Below are 19743 nucleotides of genomic sequence, written 5' to 3'. Positions count from 1 at the left end.
CCCGAGTTTGAGTTTGATTATCTTGTAGAGTGAAGATGGCCTTCTCAGTGCATTAAGAAGTACTAAACTAAAGGAAATGACGCATCTTTAAAGTGTCTAGCATAGTGCTTGGCATATAGAAAATTCTTTGCTTGTGGCCGTTATTGTTACAGGGGTTGATCAACTCCAACTTGAGTCAGGAAGTAAGTGTTCTATCCAGGAGGTGCCAATGGAGGTGTGGCCTGAGAGACATCATACAGATCTTCAGGCCTGCTTTCATTTGCAAAATGAAGGAGTTAGATTAGGTGATCTTTTCTTTTCCAACTCTGTAATCTCGTGATTCTTTGATTTGGCTTCTAAGTATTGAGAATATTGTCGAGAAAATAAGCTGGAACTAATATATGGCTGGTTTTAACATAATACAACTTCTTAAAAAGCAGTTACTTGACTTTCCCTCTCCTTCCATCAATATAATGAGACTTTATGGTGATATCTATTCAATGAATTAAAACCGTTTTCATCTATTGTAGAAAGATTGTAAAAAGTGACTTCAAATATAAAGAATTCTATTTTTTAATTTTCTTTGAAAATTGATTTCTATTTACTTTAGCTCAGGCTATGTACATACGTCTTTATTCTCTTACATCCTTTATATCACAGACAAATCTTATATGTGTCAGTTGTAAGCAGGCTGTAAATATGACAGAAATTTTCTTTTTTCCATAATCAGTGTATTCTGGTCCTTTAACTTGATTTCTATAACCTTTCTCTATTTTTCTAACATAATGACTTTTCTTTGGCTAAGCCAGGCATTGGGTGTCTAAATTTTATCTGTACTGGATAACATGATGAATATAAATGTTTTGGTATTGCTATTATTGATTAAAAGTGAAAAGCCTATGAGCTTTTAAAAAAACCTGTGAGTTTTAGTCAGGAAAGTAGGGATATTTAAACCAAAAACTCTGAAAGGGTGTGGTTATGACACGTCTTAATTCTGACTCTAGGTTATATAACTTCTATACTGTTTCCTGGTTGTTCTTTTTGCATTTTCATGTAGGAGAATGTTTTTACACAAAGCCAGGTGGTCTTCAGAATGGATAGAGTTAGTCATATTGGCAGAACGTTCAAAATAATTCTGAGATTCATAAACTCATGCTTATTGTGCTATTTTGATAAGTATAGATTATTTTCAGAACATTAAATATTTACTGAAACTAAACCACACTAGTAGAGAAGGTTTTTGAGTTTTGTATTCCAAAGTATTTGTAGAAATTTAAACATTATTTGTTTTCATGAAAATATTTTCTGAAATTGTGACTTTTAATTCTTTCTAATTGGTGATTTCATTGCCCTAAGAGCAAGACAGGTTTTAGTTGCCCTTTGATCAGTCTATATTTCCAGTTTGTCTGAACATTTGTGCCTTTTTGGATGAATTAATTGTGCCTGTCCCCCTTCCCCAGTTACTTTGAATTCAGTGGGTTGTCTTTCTCATTAATATGAAAGTGTAATGTTGTGAGCCATGGGGAGCTGGACCTGTAAGGTCTCTTAGAGCCCTTTAATTCCATAATGTCCTTGATCTGATGAAGCCGCTCAGTAAATCTCTTCACAATTTCCATGACCAAGCCATCTGTCTGCATTAAAATAAATCAAATCTGCTTACTCCTTCAATGTCTCACAAATATTCTATAAACTGATAATGATGAAGACCAAGAACATGAAAATAATTTGCAGTCTTGAGCACTTCCTTTTCGAGTTTCAGCTCAGAGTCTCTTGACACAGGAGAAGTTGGCATTCCAGCTTTCTCTTTGACTTGAGAGAAAGGGTGTGGAAGGAACCCTTTTCTCATTCCTTTTATTGTGCTTATCGCATGTGTGGCAGGCGAACTAATTCAGCTTTTCCTCATTAGAATTAAACTTCACAAAAGCTTTACTTGCTCTTCTACTTCATATATGCTGGCCGATTAGGTAAACACACATATTTATCTAATTTTATATATGGCGATTTGCATTGTAACATTTATATAAATCTCAGGATTTTGTGTCGGGCCCAAACTTCTGATATTGCTCAGACTTCTGATATTGCTCAGACTGTATATTGTGGCAGCGTCACACGGTACAAGTACATGATCCTATGGCTTGTTCCTAAGCAAAATACTTTTGTTTTTTTTAAATATCTGAAAACCTTGGAATCTTTAAAATATTTATTTTTAGTGCTCTAAACTCCTTTACCTTTCTTCTCTTTGATCCATCCTTTCCTTCCTGAGAGGTTCCTTTTCTGTCAAACACTGCTGTCATTATATCCCTCTCTTCCTTCAATTACAAAAAACCACAGCAAACTTGAAAAAATCTTAAAGGATAAATTCTAAAGGTTTTAGAGTATCAGTGTCCTCCTCTCCAGCTTCCTACTCTACTCTACCCACCCAATCCAGGGCCTTCTGTTAACACTCTGGACTTATCTACCTCTTCAGTGTTGTCGCTCACATTTCCCGTCCACTTCTGGTCAGTCTGAAATACCTCACCACCTCCTCTTGATACACATACTACCTACTCTTCTAGACTCAGCTCAAGCCTGTTTCCTCTGAGACTGACTGCCTTACATTCTGAGATAACTTCTCTGTAAGAGAACTTTTCCTCTTATAGTTTCCTACATAGTGAGTTCTGTGCTCCTTTGGTGGCACCTCCAAATTGCTACGTCTTGTTCTCTTTTACCTTCTTGCAAGCTCCACAGGATGAGCACTTTGTGCTGTGAACATGGCAAGTGCTTAATTTATTGAGTGAATGGATGAATTTTAGATCTTTGCTTTTTAGCAGCCTTTTTATCTTGTATAAGGTAATAGACCTTATTCTCTCAGTTTTACAGGCAAAAAGTTGAAATTCTATATGTGGAATTGAGATATGCATATGAACTTCAAAGTTTTTACTAAAGTATAGACATTTCTCATTCTCAAAAAATGATACAGAATAGATTCTTTTATGCTGCAGATTGAATTTACATTTCATTTGCGCTCCAGTTTTGAACAGATTACGAGTTTCTCAGTCTTTTCCTTTATGTGAACTAAGTTTACAATAGCTTCCCACTGTCTTCTAACATATTCCTGCTGCCTTTCTCTATACTTTGTTCATTCCACTGATAAGCATCAACTTACATATACTCAGTTTTTCTTTGAATGTAATGTATTTCAAAGCTGCTATATTTATTAGAAAAGACAGTAGTGACAGGACTAAATTTTTAAAAAAGTTTATTAGACACTTTTAGTGTAGAAATATTTCTAACACTACACTTTTAGTATGGAAATAGTATAGAAATATTAAGAGTACTACTTAATTATTGTAAGTGGATACTTGTGTAACCATCATCCAGATCCGAAGAGCATTGCCAACACGCAATAGTCCCCTAATGAGCCTCTCAATTTCTCTACCATTCCCTGTTCCCCAAACATAACCACTTTTTGATATCCAGCATCAGATATTAGTTTGCCTATTTTTGAAATTTCTATAAATAGAATTATCCATATTCATTATACATTCTTTTGTGTCTGGCTTTTAAAATTGAACATCGTTTATGCAATTTATCCACATCGTTACATGTGGCTGTAATTTCTTCACCTTTTTGCATGATAGCGCTTCATGGTATGACCACACTGTAAATTGATTTATCCATCCTACTACTGATAGCCAGTTGGGTTGTTTCCAGTTTTAGCCTGTTATGAATAATGCTGATGCGTACATTCTTGTACATGTTTCAATGGATATCAAAGTGCATTTTTGTTAGGTATAGATTTAAGAAGCAAAGTGCATATATTTAGCTTTAGTAGGATCTGCCGTTTTCCCAAAGTCATCATGCTGATCTTTATGCCCATTAGCAGTGTATTAGAGTTCTGTTTTCCTTTACATTCTGTGAACACCAGGTATCGTCAATTTATTTTACTTTAGCCATTCTGATGGGTGAATAATAGTATCATTGTGTGTGCATGTGTTTAGGCATTTTGTACTTCCCAGATTACTAATGAGGTTACTCACCTCTTCTCCCTTTCACTGGCTATTTAGGTATTCTCTTTTGTAAATTGTCTTTCAAGTCTTTTTTTTTTTTTTTTTAATTTTCGTGTACGGTGTCAAAGAGCAGTCTATTCATTCATTCATTCATTCATCTATCTATCTACTTATTTATTTATTTATTTATTCATTCATCCATTTATTTATTTATTTATTTATTATACCTACAGTACCTGGTCTTCCTAGGTGGTCTCCCATCCAAGTACTAACCAGGCCCGACCCTGCTTAGCTTCCAAGATCAGATAGGATCGGGGGTGTTCAGGGTGGCATGGCTGTAGACTGTCTTTTCAAGTCTTTTGACAGTTTTTTATAATGACTTTATTGAGATATAAGTCACATACCTTATAATTTATCCATTTAAAGTATACAATTCAATGATTTTGATACATTAATTTTTAAAAATTGTAACCTTTGCGACAGACAACATGGATGGACCTCGAGATAATCATGCTCAGTGAAATAAGCCAGACAAAAAAAGTTAAAAATCACATGATATCAGTTATATGTGGGATATAAACCTAAAAGCAACAAATGAACAGGACAAACAGACTCATGGACATGGACTATAGACTAGTGGTTACCAGACGGTAGTGGGTGAGGGGAGGAGGGAGGAAGGTGGGTAAAGGGGGTCAAATATGTGGTGACAGAAAGAAATCTAACTATGGGAGGTGAACACACAGTGTAAATATATATATGCCTTACTGTTAAAGTGTACAGCTGAAACTTATTGGATTTCGTTAACCAATGTCACCATAAAATAAATTAATTAATTAAAAAAAATAAAAAACAATTTAGGTAAAATATAACAAAATTCGCCATTTTGACTATTTTTAAGTGAACAATTTAGTGACATTAAGCACATTCACACTGTTGTGCAACCACCATTATTGTCTATTTCCAAAACTTTTTCATCACCCCAAGCAGAAACTCTGTAAACGTTAAGCAATAACTCCCCATTTTCCCCTATCCCCAGCTTCTGGTAACATTTCATCTATTTTTATCTCTATGAATTTGTCTATTCTAGGTACCTTATATAGTGGAATCATACAATATTTGTCCTTTTGTGGCTGGCTTTTTCACTTAGTTATTTCACTTAGTATAGTGTTTTCAAGGCTCATTCATTTATAGCATATTTCAGAACTTCATTCTTTTTCTTTGGCTGAATAATATTTCATTGTATGTGTATACTGTACATTTTTTATCCATTTATCTGTTGATAAACCCTTGGGTTTTTACCAGTTTTTAACATTAGAGTCTGTGTGTCATTTTTGCCCCTGACTTATAAAGTTTTAAAATATGATTTTAAAATGTTTGTTATAATACTACTACTTTATTGGTTATAAGTGTTGTAGAATCTTTTACTCTGTGACTTCGCTTCACACATGTATTTTGGTACGTTTTAAAGAAGAATTCTTAATTTAAATTCAGTTTTAATGATTTTTCCTTTCAACTAGCACTTTTGGTGTCTTGGTTAAGAATTCTTTGCCTATCCCAATGTCATGAAGATATTCTCTGTTATAGTCTAGAAGCTATGCAGCTTACCTTTTCTATTTTGACTCTACATCCCACCTGGATTTGATTTTTTGTGTGTCTGATGAGAGTTTGAAGTGAAGGACTAAAACTTTTTGACATGGTTTACCTATTTACATTTATGTCCAGTCTTTTTGGTTAAATACATTCTTTGATGTGGTTTTACACTTCATTTTACTTTCAGGGTCCGGTACAATGCCTTACACATGGTAAGTGATCAAGGGATGCTTCTTGGCAGTGGTTGGGCCAGAAAGATTCGTTTCCTGAAAGACACGTAGAGACCCAAACAGAATACTATGAAATCTGACTTTATTCTTAAGTAGTGTTCATTTCTTCTTTTCAGCATGATTTTCTTCTCTCTCTCTCTCTTTTTTTTTTTTTGGTTTGTTATCTCCCTCTTCCTCTTCCGTTGCCACTGCCATCTTTACCATCGTCATCTCTTTTTTCTTCATTAATAATCATCTTCGTTATCTGGAACTGAGAATAAATTGTAAATCTCATGATTTTAATTTTATTATTATATAGTATTTTTTCTTTAAGAATAATAATTTTAATTGTATAATAGCATTTCATATTGTTGAGTACTTTGCATCATAACCACCTTACATTCATTTTGTAAAAGAAATATTTTATTTTTATTCAGTTATAATTACATGCAACATTTTTTTTAAAGTTTCAGATGTTCAACATAATGATTTGATATTTGTAAATATTGTGAAATGGCCACCACAAGAAGTCTAGTTAACATCCAACATCATACATATTGCAAATTTTTACTTGCAATGAGAACTTTTAAGATTTTTCTCTCTTAGCAACTTTCAAATATGCAATACAGTATTATTAACTATAGTTGCCATGCTGTGCGTTATGTTTTCATGACTTATTTACTTTATAACTGGATTTTTTTACCTTTTCAAAATTCTCTTCACCCATTTTGCCCACCCCCACACCCTGCTTCTGACAACCACCAATCTGCTCTCTGTATCTGTGAGCTTAGTTTTTTGTATTTTTGTGTTTTTTTTGTTTGTTTTTTAGATTTTATGTGTAAGTGATATTATACAATATTTGTTTTTCTCTGACTTATTTCATTTAGCATAGTTCCCTCAAGGTCCATCCATGTGTCTCAAATGGTAAGATTTCCTTCCTTTTTTTTTTTTTATGGCTGAATTGTATTTCATTATGTGTACAGACCACATTCTCTTTATCTATTAATTTTTGATGGACACTTAGGATGTTTCCATATCTTGGCTATTATAAATAATGTTTCAGTGTACATGGGGGGTGCATATATCTTTTCGAGTTGGTGTTTGTTTTGTTTTCTTCAGATCAACACTCAAAAGTGGAATCATGTAGTAGTTCTAGTTCTAATTTTTAGGGGAACCTACACACTGTTTTTCACAGTTGGCACACCAATTTATATTCCCAACATCAGTGCTCAAGGGTTCCCCTTTCTCCATAGCCATTTTAACAAGTATGAGGTGACACCTCAGTGTAGTTTTGATTTGCATTTCCCTGATGGTTAGTGATATTGAGCACCTTTTCATGTACCTGTTGTTCTCTTTGGAAAAATGTCTATTCAGAGCCTCTGCCTGTTTTTTTTTTTTTTTAAATCAGATTCTTTATTTTTTTTTGTTCTTGACTTATATGAATTCTTTGTATATTTTAGATATTAACCCCTTATATGATATAATATTTTCTCCCATTCCATTAGTTGCCTTTTAATTTTGTTGATGGTTTCTGTCGCTGTGCAGAAGCTTTTTAGTTTGATATAGTTCCACTTGTTTATTTTTGCTTTTGTTGCCTTTGCTTTTGGTGCCACATCAAAAAAAATCATCAGTTAGACTAATATCAAAGAGCTTACCACCTGTATTTTCTTCTAGGACTTTTATGGTTTCAGGTCTTACATTTAAGTCTTTAATCATTTTGAGTTAATTTTTGTGTATGATATAAAATAGTGTCCAGTTTAATTATTTTGAATACAGCTGTCCAGTTTTCTGAACACTATATTGAAGAGACTCCCTTTTCTCTATTATACATTCTTGGCTTTTTTTGTTGTAAATTAATTAACCATATATGCGTGGGTTTATTCCTAGATGCTCTGTTCTATTGATCTGTGTGTGTGTACAAGGGATTTTAACCTGTGGTCCATAAATAGTTTTCAGAGAAGTCAAAGAAATTTTATTGAAAATATCATATGTATTTGATATTTTTTTCTTCTGAGGAGAATATATATACTCAACTTCTCGAAGTATATTCTTTTATTTTCCAATAAACCATTGAGAAACCTACTCTGCATACTACTGTACTAGGCAGTGTGGGTTATACAGAGTATTTAATATGGCACTTGGTCTTAAGGAACTTAATACACATGTAACTATAGCTATACTTATAAGTACAGTTACAACTTGGAGATTTATATAAATCAGAAAAGGAGTAATTGTGGAGCAGTTGTCAGAATCATGTGAGGAAATAGAAGTTGCAGATAATGTAGTATTTAAAGTGTCAGGTGGAAGAAAATACAGCCGGATAGTGGCTTTATCCCAGCCGATGAGGCAAGACACCTTTGATTCTTCTATATTCAGCACTTTTTAAGGAAAAATACCTCCCCCCCCAAAAAAAAAAGAGGGTTTGTTTTGTTTGAGGCATCAGGAGATAGAAAGATGGAAAAAGTGAGGGTCCAGTCTTCAAGACTTCAGGCTTTAGTCTAAAAGACAAACATAATTCAGCTCATTATGATATAATGTTACATTAATGGTATGAATTAAGTGTTGTCTGCTGCTCAAATTTCATTCTTGTTTTGACCAAGCCACGCAATTTCCCTAGGTGGTGTGGTTCTTGGGGTCTGCAAGTTCTGTAGCTGGCCATTGTCAACAAGTGTCAGAGTGATGGCAGGGAGACTTTGGCACAAAGCAGGTAGAATCTGAGGCAATACTCCTGGTTCCTCAGGACCTACATTGAGTGTGTAAGAAACTGGTAGTGTTTGTGTATCCTGGTGAGGGCACCGATAGAGGTCTGAGGTTAGAATGAAGTCAGTGTGTGCAGGAATTTCCAGATCAGAGACGAATGGTCAGGACCACTGTACAAAGATAGAAACTGGCACATACCCACCACTATTTCCCCACTCAACACCACCACCACCATTACTGGAAAGAAGACCCTCACAGAGGACTAGTTGTACCTTACTGGTTACCAGTCTGAGTGTAGCCGGCAGAGGTAACTATAGAGCCAGAGAACTTTGTGTGGTTATGAGGGCCTCCTCTCCTCTCCTCTCTGCTTTGGGCTAGTTTGAGGACTCTCTCCTTCACTTATTCAGATACCCCTTGAAGAAAAGCAGGGGAAAGAAGTCAGAAAGACAGCATTTATCTGAGCCATCCAAAAGAGACATCTATACGATTACTTAAAGAGGCTCTTCAAATGATGACATCAGTCTTAGATGACTAGATCTGACTGAATGCAATTATCTTCCTAACCCCTGCCACCCCTCTGGTTTTGGGGTGTGTTGATGCAAGGTGAGAAACAGTAGGAATATCAGTTTGAGAAAAAATAGACTCCACTTCTTTGCATGTGCTTATTAACAAAGGAATGTAAATTTACTTATTGCTTTCCCCTTGAAAACATCTGGTTGAGATGCATGGCCAATCCCACTGAATCTAGAGTCCTCATCTGGCCAGATGCACACACAAATCTCGAGCTCTGTCCTAGTTTTTAACTTAAGCTGGTGTGCCAACATGGCAGCAAATGTGTAAGCAATTGCAGGAACCATACTACAGTGGTTTACTGAATCTCAATAAATGATCTTTTCTTTCAAGAAAAGCTTCTTTATTTGCTTGATCGCTTGGAGTGCTTTTTTTAAATACTTGGATTTGGCAGGCTCTTTTTTTGATACTGAGGTGCCCACAGTGAACTGAATGTGGTTAAACAGCTTGGTATACTGCAGTTGAATAGGCACTGGGCTCATGTGCCAAAGGGTGGCAAGCCAAGTCACTCTGCCTTTAGTGCCAGCTCTGATCAGTTTCAGTTCTGCTCTTGCCACCACGTTGGATGCCTCTCTGTCAACACAGTTCTGCTTTTAGTTTTGCAAGTTTTCAGTGATGGGAGGATGTCAAATTTCCTTTGAGATCGTAGCTACTGTCATTGGTTGCCCACTGTGAGCCATGCATTGTCTAGGTGTTTTATGTGAGTTTACTTATTAATCCTTAAGAGAGACCTGTGAGATAGATGAGTATTAGCCCTCTTTCCGAGTGAGGAAATTGATTGTGCTTGTAGAATAGAATGAGTTTCAGTATCTCAAGTTAAGTGCTTGGAAGATTAAGTAAGATAATACATAAAGTGCCTAATGCTGTGTCAGATAATCAGTAAGTGGATTGCATTTCCTCTTGGAAACTCTTACTTGGCTTTGTAGTGGTTTTGTCTCCATTCTAGGGCCTAATGAGAAGAATTTGGGAAACATTTATATGGGTTGTGAGCAGAACTTGTAAAGACCTTTAGAATCCTAAGCATGAAAGATTATGGTGCCCCTTCCTGTGGAACTCAAAATGAGACACTAATCTATAAAATAAGGGTAAGCAAGTTCAACACAGTTGTGTTTTTTTCCTTCAAGAGGACTACATTAATCTTTGTTCTGAAATATCAGATATCAGCCTTAAAAATGTTTCTCTCTCCCTCTCTTAGTGCTCCTGCCTTGCCAGTGCCTTAAGTATTTGGTATGCATGTTGGGTAATATAGCACCAGCCATAAGAGAGTTTAAAATTTTATTTTTATTTATAGCAAATACGTAGGTATAGTAGATGATTTATGTGTAATTAAATTCAAAAGGGAATGATTAAAATTATTATATTTATTTCTTTGGGACATTACCAACCAACAAGAAGTTGTGCTTGGCAGTTGTTTTAGACACTGTGGGTGACGAGAAAGGAGAACAAAACTCTGTTTCTGCCTTCATTGAGTGTACAGTTTTCAAGGAGTGATGGGAGGAAACATTTTTTGGATGCTTACTAGGTACTAGTCCTTGAATATACATTATATAATTGATTTTCATCACACCCTTTTATTGTTCCTACTTTATAAACTAGGGTACTGACGTTCGGAAAGGTTAAGTAAGGTCATAGCTCATATCTTTTGGTTTCCAAACCTGCCTTCTTCCTGCTTCAGGAAAAAGAGAACAAAAAAATACTATCGTTTCTACTTGAAATCCTCCTTTCTCCTCTTTTTTTTCTGAGCCTGGAAAAGAATGCTTATGCTTCCAGATGCAGGTTAGATGTTACCTCTCAGGTGGTATCTCTGCACTGACTTTTTCCTTCCCTGTCTCTATAGAACATTGTTCAGACTTTAGCTGGTCCCCGTGTACTGTAATATACACAACTCTCCTCTTTGTTAAACCCTCATCTCCCTTCCATACCTCTTGCACTGTGCCTGATACACAGCCAGTGCTTAATAAATATTTGTTTCATATAATGGTCCTTGTATATTGTTCAGGCTATAAGTGCAACTGGAGTTGAGAGAGACTTTATGGGACAGGCGGAAACTGAGTCTCGCAGCATCTGAATAGGTTTCAGTCTAGCAGAGAAAAAGCCAGGCATATCAGATTGGGGAGGGAGGGGACAGGGATGCCATCAGAAGCTGTCACATGGAAAGGAGCATTGCTAGTTCCTGTTACAAAGTAATGTGAGTTAAATTTAGATGCCACATTTATTATTTCAGCTCTTTGAAAACTTCTCCTAATAATATCTCTTTTTTTGTTTCCTCAAAATTAATTATCTTTTTGTAGCTATGGTAACTCATTTGAAGCTCTATTATGCTTCTAATCTGTACACATTGAACTATTTGTTTGAGCATTCTAAACATTTTCCTGCATAGTCAATAAAAATTTTGTATTTACAACGTTCTCTTCCTTTTGGTGAAAATTGGCTTTTCCCTTTAGCTCTCTAAAATTGATTTTAAAAAGAATTAGGAATGACAGCTTGACTGATAAATTACCATAGGTGACCAACATCTTTGTCACAAATGTTCATGCCATTATTTGCTTGTACTGACATATTGCAAGGCAGTTTTTACTTTGAGAAATTTTGAATATGTGACATGAAACACTTAACCCTGCTTTCCCCAATTTCCTCAGCTCTGAGGACCCCTGTACTCCCCCACTTCTAAGGACTCCCACACCTCTTGCCCAACCTCCCTCTTGGACTCCTGCAGCCCAGTGGGACACCCTCTGTGCCTCTTGCCTGGCTCTGGTCCAGCCAGTTACACTTCTGTGTTTGCACCTGTTCTTTTAATGGGGTGCTGCTTATTCTGTCGCTATAACCTTCCTAGCTCCTGCCTAGTGTCAGACTGTTTGTTCCTTATGTCCCCTTTCTTTCTTTCTCTCTCTCTCTCTCTCTCTCTCTCTCTCTTTCTCTCTCTCTCTCGGAGTTTTACAGCTGCACCCCAGCTCATCTGGGTTCCCTAGATGGTCCCACGTTTTCTTCTCCTCTTTGTCAGAGTATTATTTAACCTTTGAATCTTTTTCTTCATCTGCAAAGTGAGGCAGGCAACACCTACCCCATTGAGTAGCTGGATTAGATGAAGAGGTGGCCCTAACACCTGGTGCATAGAAAGAGTCTGTACCTCTTTCTTCCTCTTTGCCCTTGACATTATAACACTTCATTTTTAAACATTTGTTCATTTATTCACTAAATGTTTATTGAGTTCCTGCTTTGTATTGTGCACTGGGATATAGCAGAGGCAAAGGTAGACTGAAAACAGACTAACCGCATCTGAGGCAGTAAAAAATTAGATAGCACCACAATTTCTGTTCTGAAGTCCCTGGTTCTTCTTAAAATGTTTGTTCACCTATAAAATAATGGTAGGTTAAGAATAACATAACAAATGCAGAAAGAAATTATGTTAAGAACTGAACTCTCCTTTTTAGAGCTTTTATAACCCTTTGATTTTTGTTTGTGTTCTTCAGGTACAGAATGGTTTCCTTGGTGAAGTCATAGGGTCATAGTGGTTACAGCCTTTCTTGTGTCTCTGTCTCTGAAATGCCTACAGTTAGTTGTGTTAGACACAAGCTGGAACTTAAGCGAGATATATTGGAACTGGCTCTTGTTAGTAGTATGGTTTTTATTTCCAATTAAGTGACTCCCTACTCCTGAGAGCAATAACGAAAACTTTAATGACTTTGTTTGAGACAGTCATTGTTCAGTATTGCTTATATCATAGTACCTTACATGGGAAAGATATTCAGGAAAGGTTTATGGCCCTAGAAAAATGTTTATTTCTCTAGATGAGCTTTAACACTTCTCTTTTTGAGGCTTTATCAACAATTGCATTTGATGTTTATCACCAGTAATAAACATCCTAGAGAATTTTTGTTTCTCTTTTTCTTTTATTTATTTTTTGTACTTTAGAAATGTAAAATTCTTCTGTTTGAATTGTGTTTATTTTTTAAATACTTCTACTTCGTATTAGTGTTTACTAAATTTTATGTAGCTTTTGGTATATACGATGGATACACTTTAGAAGTATGTAAAAAGGCATGTAAGTAAATAATTATTGATGTGCTCCTGGGCTTAATGTTGATCATTTCAAACGAGAAGGGGAGAACTTCTTACACTTACTGTGGATTTCTTGTGAAAATTTATGCATCTGTCGTGTAGTCCCAGAATTGAGATCCAGACAGTACCTTCAGTCTTCAGGTTTCTCTTCTTCGCCCACTTGCTCCTTCCTCCCTCTCCTGCCTCTGTTCTTTGATGTTGTATAATAAGAGACCCGATAGGTAAAATAATCTTTCAAAACTAAACAGCCATGTGAGTGGCAGAGTTCAGGCCAGAATCCAGGTTAATGCTCTTTCCAGTAACATAAGGGATATAAACAGCTAAGCAATATTTCAGTTACTTTTTCTGTCGAACACTCATTTTAACCTCTTTAAGGGTCAAACATCATTTCCTCCTAAGATCTCTCTGTCTCTATCTCCCTATTGCCCCAACAAAACATTACACAAGAAAAGTGTACATGTATATGAGTGTGCACAGATGTGTACAGATTGTGCATGTGCTTGTGTAATTGTGGAAGGGTTAGTTAAACACAACGGAGGTGTTGTGTGCACTAGAAAAAATACATGTTGGATACCCTTCCTTTATCTACATTTAGGCTTTGGTCGTGTCCGTGTATTCCAGACTGGGTGAGACGAAACAGTCAAGAAAATACTCATTTCATTTCAGAATCTGCAGCAGCTGGAGTGAACATCAAACAGATGGGCTTTTCCACCCTGATTATCCTAACTTCCTAAATTTAGAAATACATGCTTTAAAAAAATGTAAATTACCCGAGGGGGGTGGTGTAGCACATGCCAGGCAGTGCTAACGAGTGCAAATAGATGTCATCTGCTGACTTAGATGAATCTCAGCTCCCACTTCTGGGTCTCTGTTATTTTGTTCTCTTTAGATTTGTTTTATGTCACTGCTTTCCTTTCTGAAATATAGTGGCAAGCCTCTTTTTACATGTAGATTAATATTATTTTAAAATGTTGAGTTTATTTGGTATCGTAAACCAAAATAGTGTTTAATCTGTCTCATTTCTCAAAATTCTTTCTAACTGGTAGAAAAGGATAGGAAAGGCACATCAGATGAGAAGTGCCTTGGATCTTACCTTTGCAACTAACTAGCTGGGTGAATTTGGGTAAGACACTTCCTATATTATAAAATAGGTGAACTAGAGTTGGTCTTTAATTTATCTTTCAATTACTTGTTTCTATAAATTATCTCTATCTGTAAAATTATTTTGTACTGTGTTGTGTCCCTAGAATCTAGCACAGTGTCTGGCACATAGTAGGCTTTTAATAAACATCAAAAGGATCAGTACAGTCTTTTATTTTCAATTAACAAAGGTCATTGGGCAGACTCTTTAGGGACTGTTTTATGGCCACCCTGCCTCTATTAGAAAATATTATTTTTCTCCTGTATCATATAGTTAAGGAGATCAACAGTGACCCAAGGACATACAAAAACATTATCCAAACAAGTGAGGAGGTTTGAATATACACATCCCATTGGAGTGTGAGTTATGTGGGGAATCACATTTTATGTAAATGAATATGTTGGTAGAACCACCTTTATTCCAAAGTTACAGGAGGGAAAGCAGAAAATGATCGTTAAGTCCATCACCAAAGGAAGTGGAACGATCAACTTTGCAAGGCAAGGGCGGAAGCAAGTCCAGAAGCTTTGTCTTAGAGGATGTGTGGGAGTTCAGGAAGCAAGGTTGGTGATGTGGAAGGGAGAGGATGTGAGAGAGCTAGCCTTTTAGGACAAAGAGAGTAGGTAAGTGGAATTACGGAGGCATGAAATAGTCTGGTAGCTGTAAGTAGCTCTGCAGGACTGGAGGGTAGGGTTCAAGGGGAGCAGAGGCTAGAAATCGGGCCAGAAGGATAGGCAAGCACCAGAGATCAGGACTTTATCTGGTGGGCAGTGGGAAGCCTTCCAAAGGTTTTAAAGAGGAATAACTTGCTCAACTTTGCTTTTATCAATCTGACTTTAGCAGCAGTGTGGACGATGAATTGGAAACTGGACCAGGAAGGAGACAGGGAGATCAGTTAAGAGGCTGTCATGCTAGTTCAAGATCATGTAAGATTCCTCATAAATGTTGATAAATTAAGTTTGAGTCCAAGAAGAGATAATACATATTATCAATGAATCTTTTAAAGACTTGGCATAATTGCTATTTCAAAGCTCCCTACTGCCCCCCCCCAAAAAAAAGTGAAGACTTGATAAAGAGAATTTTTTTCAGAATGGGAGAAATATTTTCTTCAGAATGGGAGAAATGTAAGAAGGGAAAAAATATTAAATCTGTGAAAGTTTCATAAATATATGGATATATGCAAATAATTGATAGGTCATTAGTGTTGTATTGAGATTGAAATCTAGTTATTTGTGTCTTATTTTCTGGTTCCAGTGTTGCTGATCAGGCCAGATCTTAGAAATCTAGATAGCATGGTAACAGAAGAAATTTAATTGCAGTTAAATAATACCCATCTGAGCACAAACTAGATTAAACCACTCTTTTTTGGGCGTGGAGGTATAAATTATGAATATGTTGAATAAAGTATGTAAAATCATAGCATAACACTTATTTGGGAATTTCACAAAAGGTTTGGGAAATGTCATAATGAATAATCTGAGAATGGCAGATCTTTTCAGTTTCTTGTGTTTGTCTTGAGAGACTAACCACTGACAGTTGAAAAATTTGTCCATATTTCTCAGAGGTCCCCAGGAACCTCTAACAATCTCTTGGCTTCCAGACTCTTCAGATGTTCTAATTAAGTTGTATCTTGTACTTCCTGGAATGAATCCTCTCCCACCATCCTGGGGAGCGATGGGCAAAGCCAACACTCCCCTTTCTCTCTTCTCTTACCCTAGATTTCTCAGCAGAAGTACAATAAGTTAAGTTGGCAACCCCTCTTAACTATAGCTTCCTACCCTTCATGGGGAAATGGTCTTTCAAAATTAATGTTCCATTTATTTAGAGTAATTTTGATATGAAAATAAAACATGATTTATTTTTTAGTTTTGTTGATGTAATTACAGCTTTTGCTGACACCATGATTTTGTGGAAGGTGTAAGATGGTGAGTTGCCTGTGACTAGCCTACTAATCATACCACAGTAAAAGGGCCCTCTGGTGGGCATTATGATTTTTTTAAAAATCTACTTTGATAAAGTACAGTTTAAGTACAAAAATCTGCATTCTTTTAAAGTATACAATTAGATGACAGTTGAATATATTTCCATGAATCCACCACTGCAGTCATGATATGTAATATTTCTACTGCTGCCTAAAGATTACCTGTCTCAGTTTGCATCCACCCCTCCCTCTGCCCCCAGGCTCAGGCGATGACTGATCTGCCTGCTGTTGCTGTGTGTTAGTTTACGTTTTACAAAATTTTGTAAATGGGATCATACAACGTGGACTGTTTTTTTCCCTACCTTCTTTCACTCAGTGTAATGACTTTGAAATTCATTTGTCTTGCTGCATATATCAATAGTCCGCTGCTTTTCATTGCTGAGTGGAAACCTTTGTATGGAGACACTACAAGCTTGTTTTCTATTCTCCTATGGAGGCAAACTTGGCTTGGTTCCAGCTTTGGGACTACTGTTGTATTAGTCTTTGTGTGAACATATTTTCAATTTGGGGGAGCAGGTAAATAGTTATGAGTAGAATGATTGGTGCTTAACTTTCTAAGAAACTGCCAAACAGTTTTCCAAAATACTTGTACCGTTTTTTAACCCCGTTACTAGTGTGTAAATAAGAGTTTTTAGTTGTTTCACATCATTTCCAAGATGTGATATCATCAATCTTTTAAAATTTTAGCCATTCTAATGTGTGTAGTGATTCCTCATGGTTTTAGTTTTTATTTCCCTGACAACTAGTGATGTTGAGCATCTCTTCATGTACTTAGTGGCCATTCATATTATTTCTTCGGTGAAGCGTTTGTTCAAAACTGTTTTGCCCATTTTAAAAAATGGGTAGTTTGTCTTATTGTTGAATTGTAAGAGTTATTTCTATATTCTGAATACTATTTCTTTGTTGGATATACGTATTGTTAATATCTTCTTCCATTCTGTGGGTTGCCTTTTCACTTTATTTCTAATGTCTTTTTAAGAGCAAATGTTTGATGTTTTTAATTTTGAAAAGTCCCTCATAATTTTTGCTTTTATGGTTTGTGATTTTTCCTAAGAAATTATGCCTATCCAAAAGTTGCAGATATCTTCTATGTTTTCATCTATGACATTTATAGTTTTAGCTTTTGCTTTTAAGTCTATGATCCATTTTGAATTAGTTTTTGTGTATGCTGTGAGGCAAGGGTAAATATTCATTTTTTAAATGCAAATGTCTAGTTATTCTTTTTGTTTAAAAGACATTCTTTTCCCCATTGAATTACTTGGTATTATTATTTCTTTCTCTCTATTTGATTTGTCTTTGTTCTTCATTTTTTAGATTCTTTCAGTGGAAACTTAAGTCACCAACTTTAGACCTCTTTTCCCTCAACATAAGCATGTTCAGCTATAACTTTCCCTGTGAACACTTTCCCCTGCATACCATAAATTTTATTTACTTTATTTTAGTTTTAAAATAATTTTTAAAAAATTTATTGTGGTGACATTAACAAAATCCAATAAGTTTTAAGTGTACAATTCAACAATAAGTCATATATATATATTGCATTGTGTGTTTGCTGCCTGTAGTTAGATTTCTTTCTTGTCAGTACATATTTGATCCCTTTGACCCCATCTACCTCCCTCCTTCCCCCTTTCTCTCTGGTAACCACTAGTCCACTGTCCATGTCCATGAGTCCCTGTTTGTTTGTTATGTTTGTTTGTTGCTTTTAGATTTATATCTCACATATAAGTGATATCATGTGGTTTTCAAATTCTCTCTGGCTTATTTCATTTAGCATGATTATCTTGAGGTCCTTCCATGTCATTGCAAATGGCAGTATTTCATCTCTTCTTATGGCTGAGTAATGTTCCATTGTATATATGTACCACAGCTTCTTTAGCCAGTCATCTATTGTAGGACACTTTGATTGCTTTCATGCCCTGGCCACTGTGAATAATGCTGCTGTGAACATTGGTGTGCATATATCTTTTCGGGTAAATGTTTCCAAGTCTTTTGGGTAAATACTTAGTAGAGGGATTGCTGGATCATATGGTAATTCTATTCTTAATTTTTTGAGGAACCTCCATACTGTTTTCCATAGTGACTGTACCAATTTACATTCCCACTAGCAGTGTATGAGGGTTTCTTTTTCCCCACAACCTCTCCAATACTTATTATTTGTCCTATTGATTATAGCTATTCTAACAGGTGTGAGATGGTATCTCATTGTGGTTTTGATTTGCATTTCCCTCATAGCTAGCGAAGTCAAGCATCCTTTCATATATTTGTTGGCCATTTGTATGTCTTGGAAGAAGTGTCTATTCAGGTCCTCTGCTCCTTTTTTAATTGGATTGTTTGTTTTTTGTTGTTGTTAATGAATTGTATGAGTTCTTTGTAAATTTTGGACATTAGGCCCTTATCGAAGGTGTTGCTTGAAAATATATTTTCCCATTCGGATGGTTGTCTCTTTACCTGGTTGGCGGCTTCTTTTGCTGTGCAGAAGAAGCTTTTTAGTTTGAGAACACATGCTCTTTCTTGGTGATTGTACCATGTGCACTTGAAAATAATTGTATTCTTCAGTTATTGATGGTCAAAGTGGTTGATAATGTTCTGATTCTCTTTTTCTTCTTATTTTTTTATTCAGTGTTCATCACTTTCTGAGAGAAGGGTGTTAAACTCTTCTATGATTGTACAATTATTTATGTCCCTTTAGTCCTGTCAATTTTTGTTTCATGTGCTTTGAGGGTCTGTTATGAGGCTCATATGCATTTATGATTGTTATGTCTTCCCGATGAATTGACTCTTTTATCGTTATGAGTTTTTTCTCTTTATCTTTGGACTTACTCTTTGTCTTTAAGTCTATTCATATGATATTATTATAACTCTTTCAGATTTCTTATACTTACCATTTGCATGGTCTGTCTTTTCCCATCTAATTATTTTCAGTCTATCTCTGTCTTTATATTTAACACACATCTCTTGGAGATAACCCGTAAATGGATCTTGGTTTTTAATATATTCTGTTAAATATCTGTTGACTTGTAAGCTATTCCTTCTTACATTATTATTTTTTTTTTGGTGATTGCTTTAGAGATTATAATATATATCCTTAACTTATCATGATATAATTAGATTTAATATTGTACCATTTCACACAAAATATAGAAACCTTGCAAATTTTGAAGTATATTTATCATAAGTCCCACTGTCCTTTTTGTGTCTTATACCTATTTATATTATAAACTCAAAAGACAATTTATGAGTTAAATGGTCATATTTATTTTAAAGAAGTTAAGAGAAAGATATTTTATATTTACCTAGATAATAACTACTTCTGATGCTTTTCATTCATTCATGAAGATTCATATTTTCCTCTGGAATTATTTCCCTTCAGCCTGAAGAACTTCCTTTAGTAACACACTGTGCAGATCTTCTCATGACAGCTTTTTTTTATGTTTCTCTTTCATCCTTTAAGAGTATTTTTGCTGAATATAGTATTTCTAGGTTGGCAGTTTTTTCTTTCATTACTTTAAAGATATTATTTGGCTATGA

General features: G+C 35.5%; 1 protein-coding gene and 1 non-coding gene across 4 annotated transcripts in view; one reads left to right on the top strand and one right to left on the bottom strand.

Annotated features, from left to right (window-relative positions):
* IGSF11 (immunoglobulin superfamily member 11) overlaps positions 1–19743 on the top strand; it is a 121340-nt gene that overhangs the window by 7734 nt on the left and 93863 nt on the right. The gene's annotated exons all lie outside the window — the stretch shown is intronic.
* On the bottom strand, positions 4193–4311 carry LOC120586872 (5S ribosomal RNA). Its single transcript, XR_005648822.1, has one exon. It is a non-coding gene; the product is annotated as a 5S ribosomal RNA (ribosomal RNA).

The sequence above is a fragment of the Pteropus medius genome, unplaced genomic scaffold (assembly GCF_902729225.1).
Source record: "Pteropus medius unplaced genomic scaffold, Ma_sr-lr_union100, whole genome shotgun sequence".
In the NCBI taxonomy this organism is placed as follows: domain Eukaryota; kingdom Metazoa; phylum Chordata; class Mammalia; order Chiroptera; family Pteropodidae; genus Pteropus; species Pteropus medius.
This window is presented reverse-complemented; position numbering and strand designations above follow the sequence as displayed.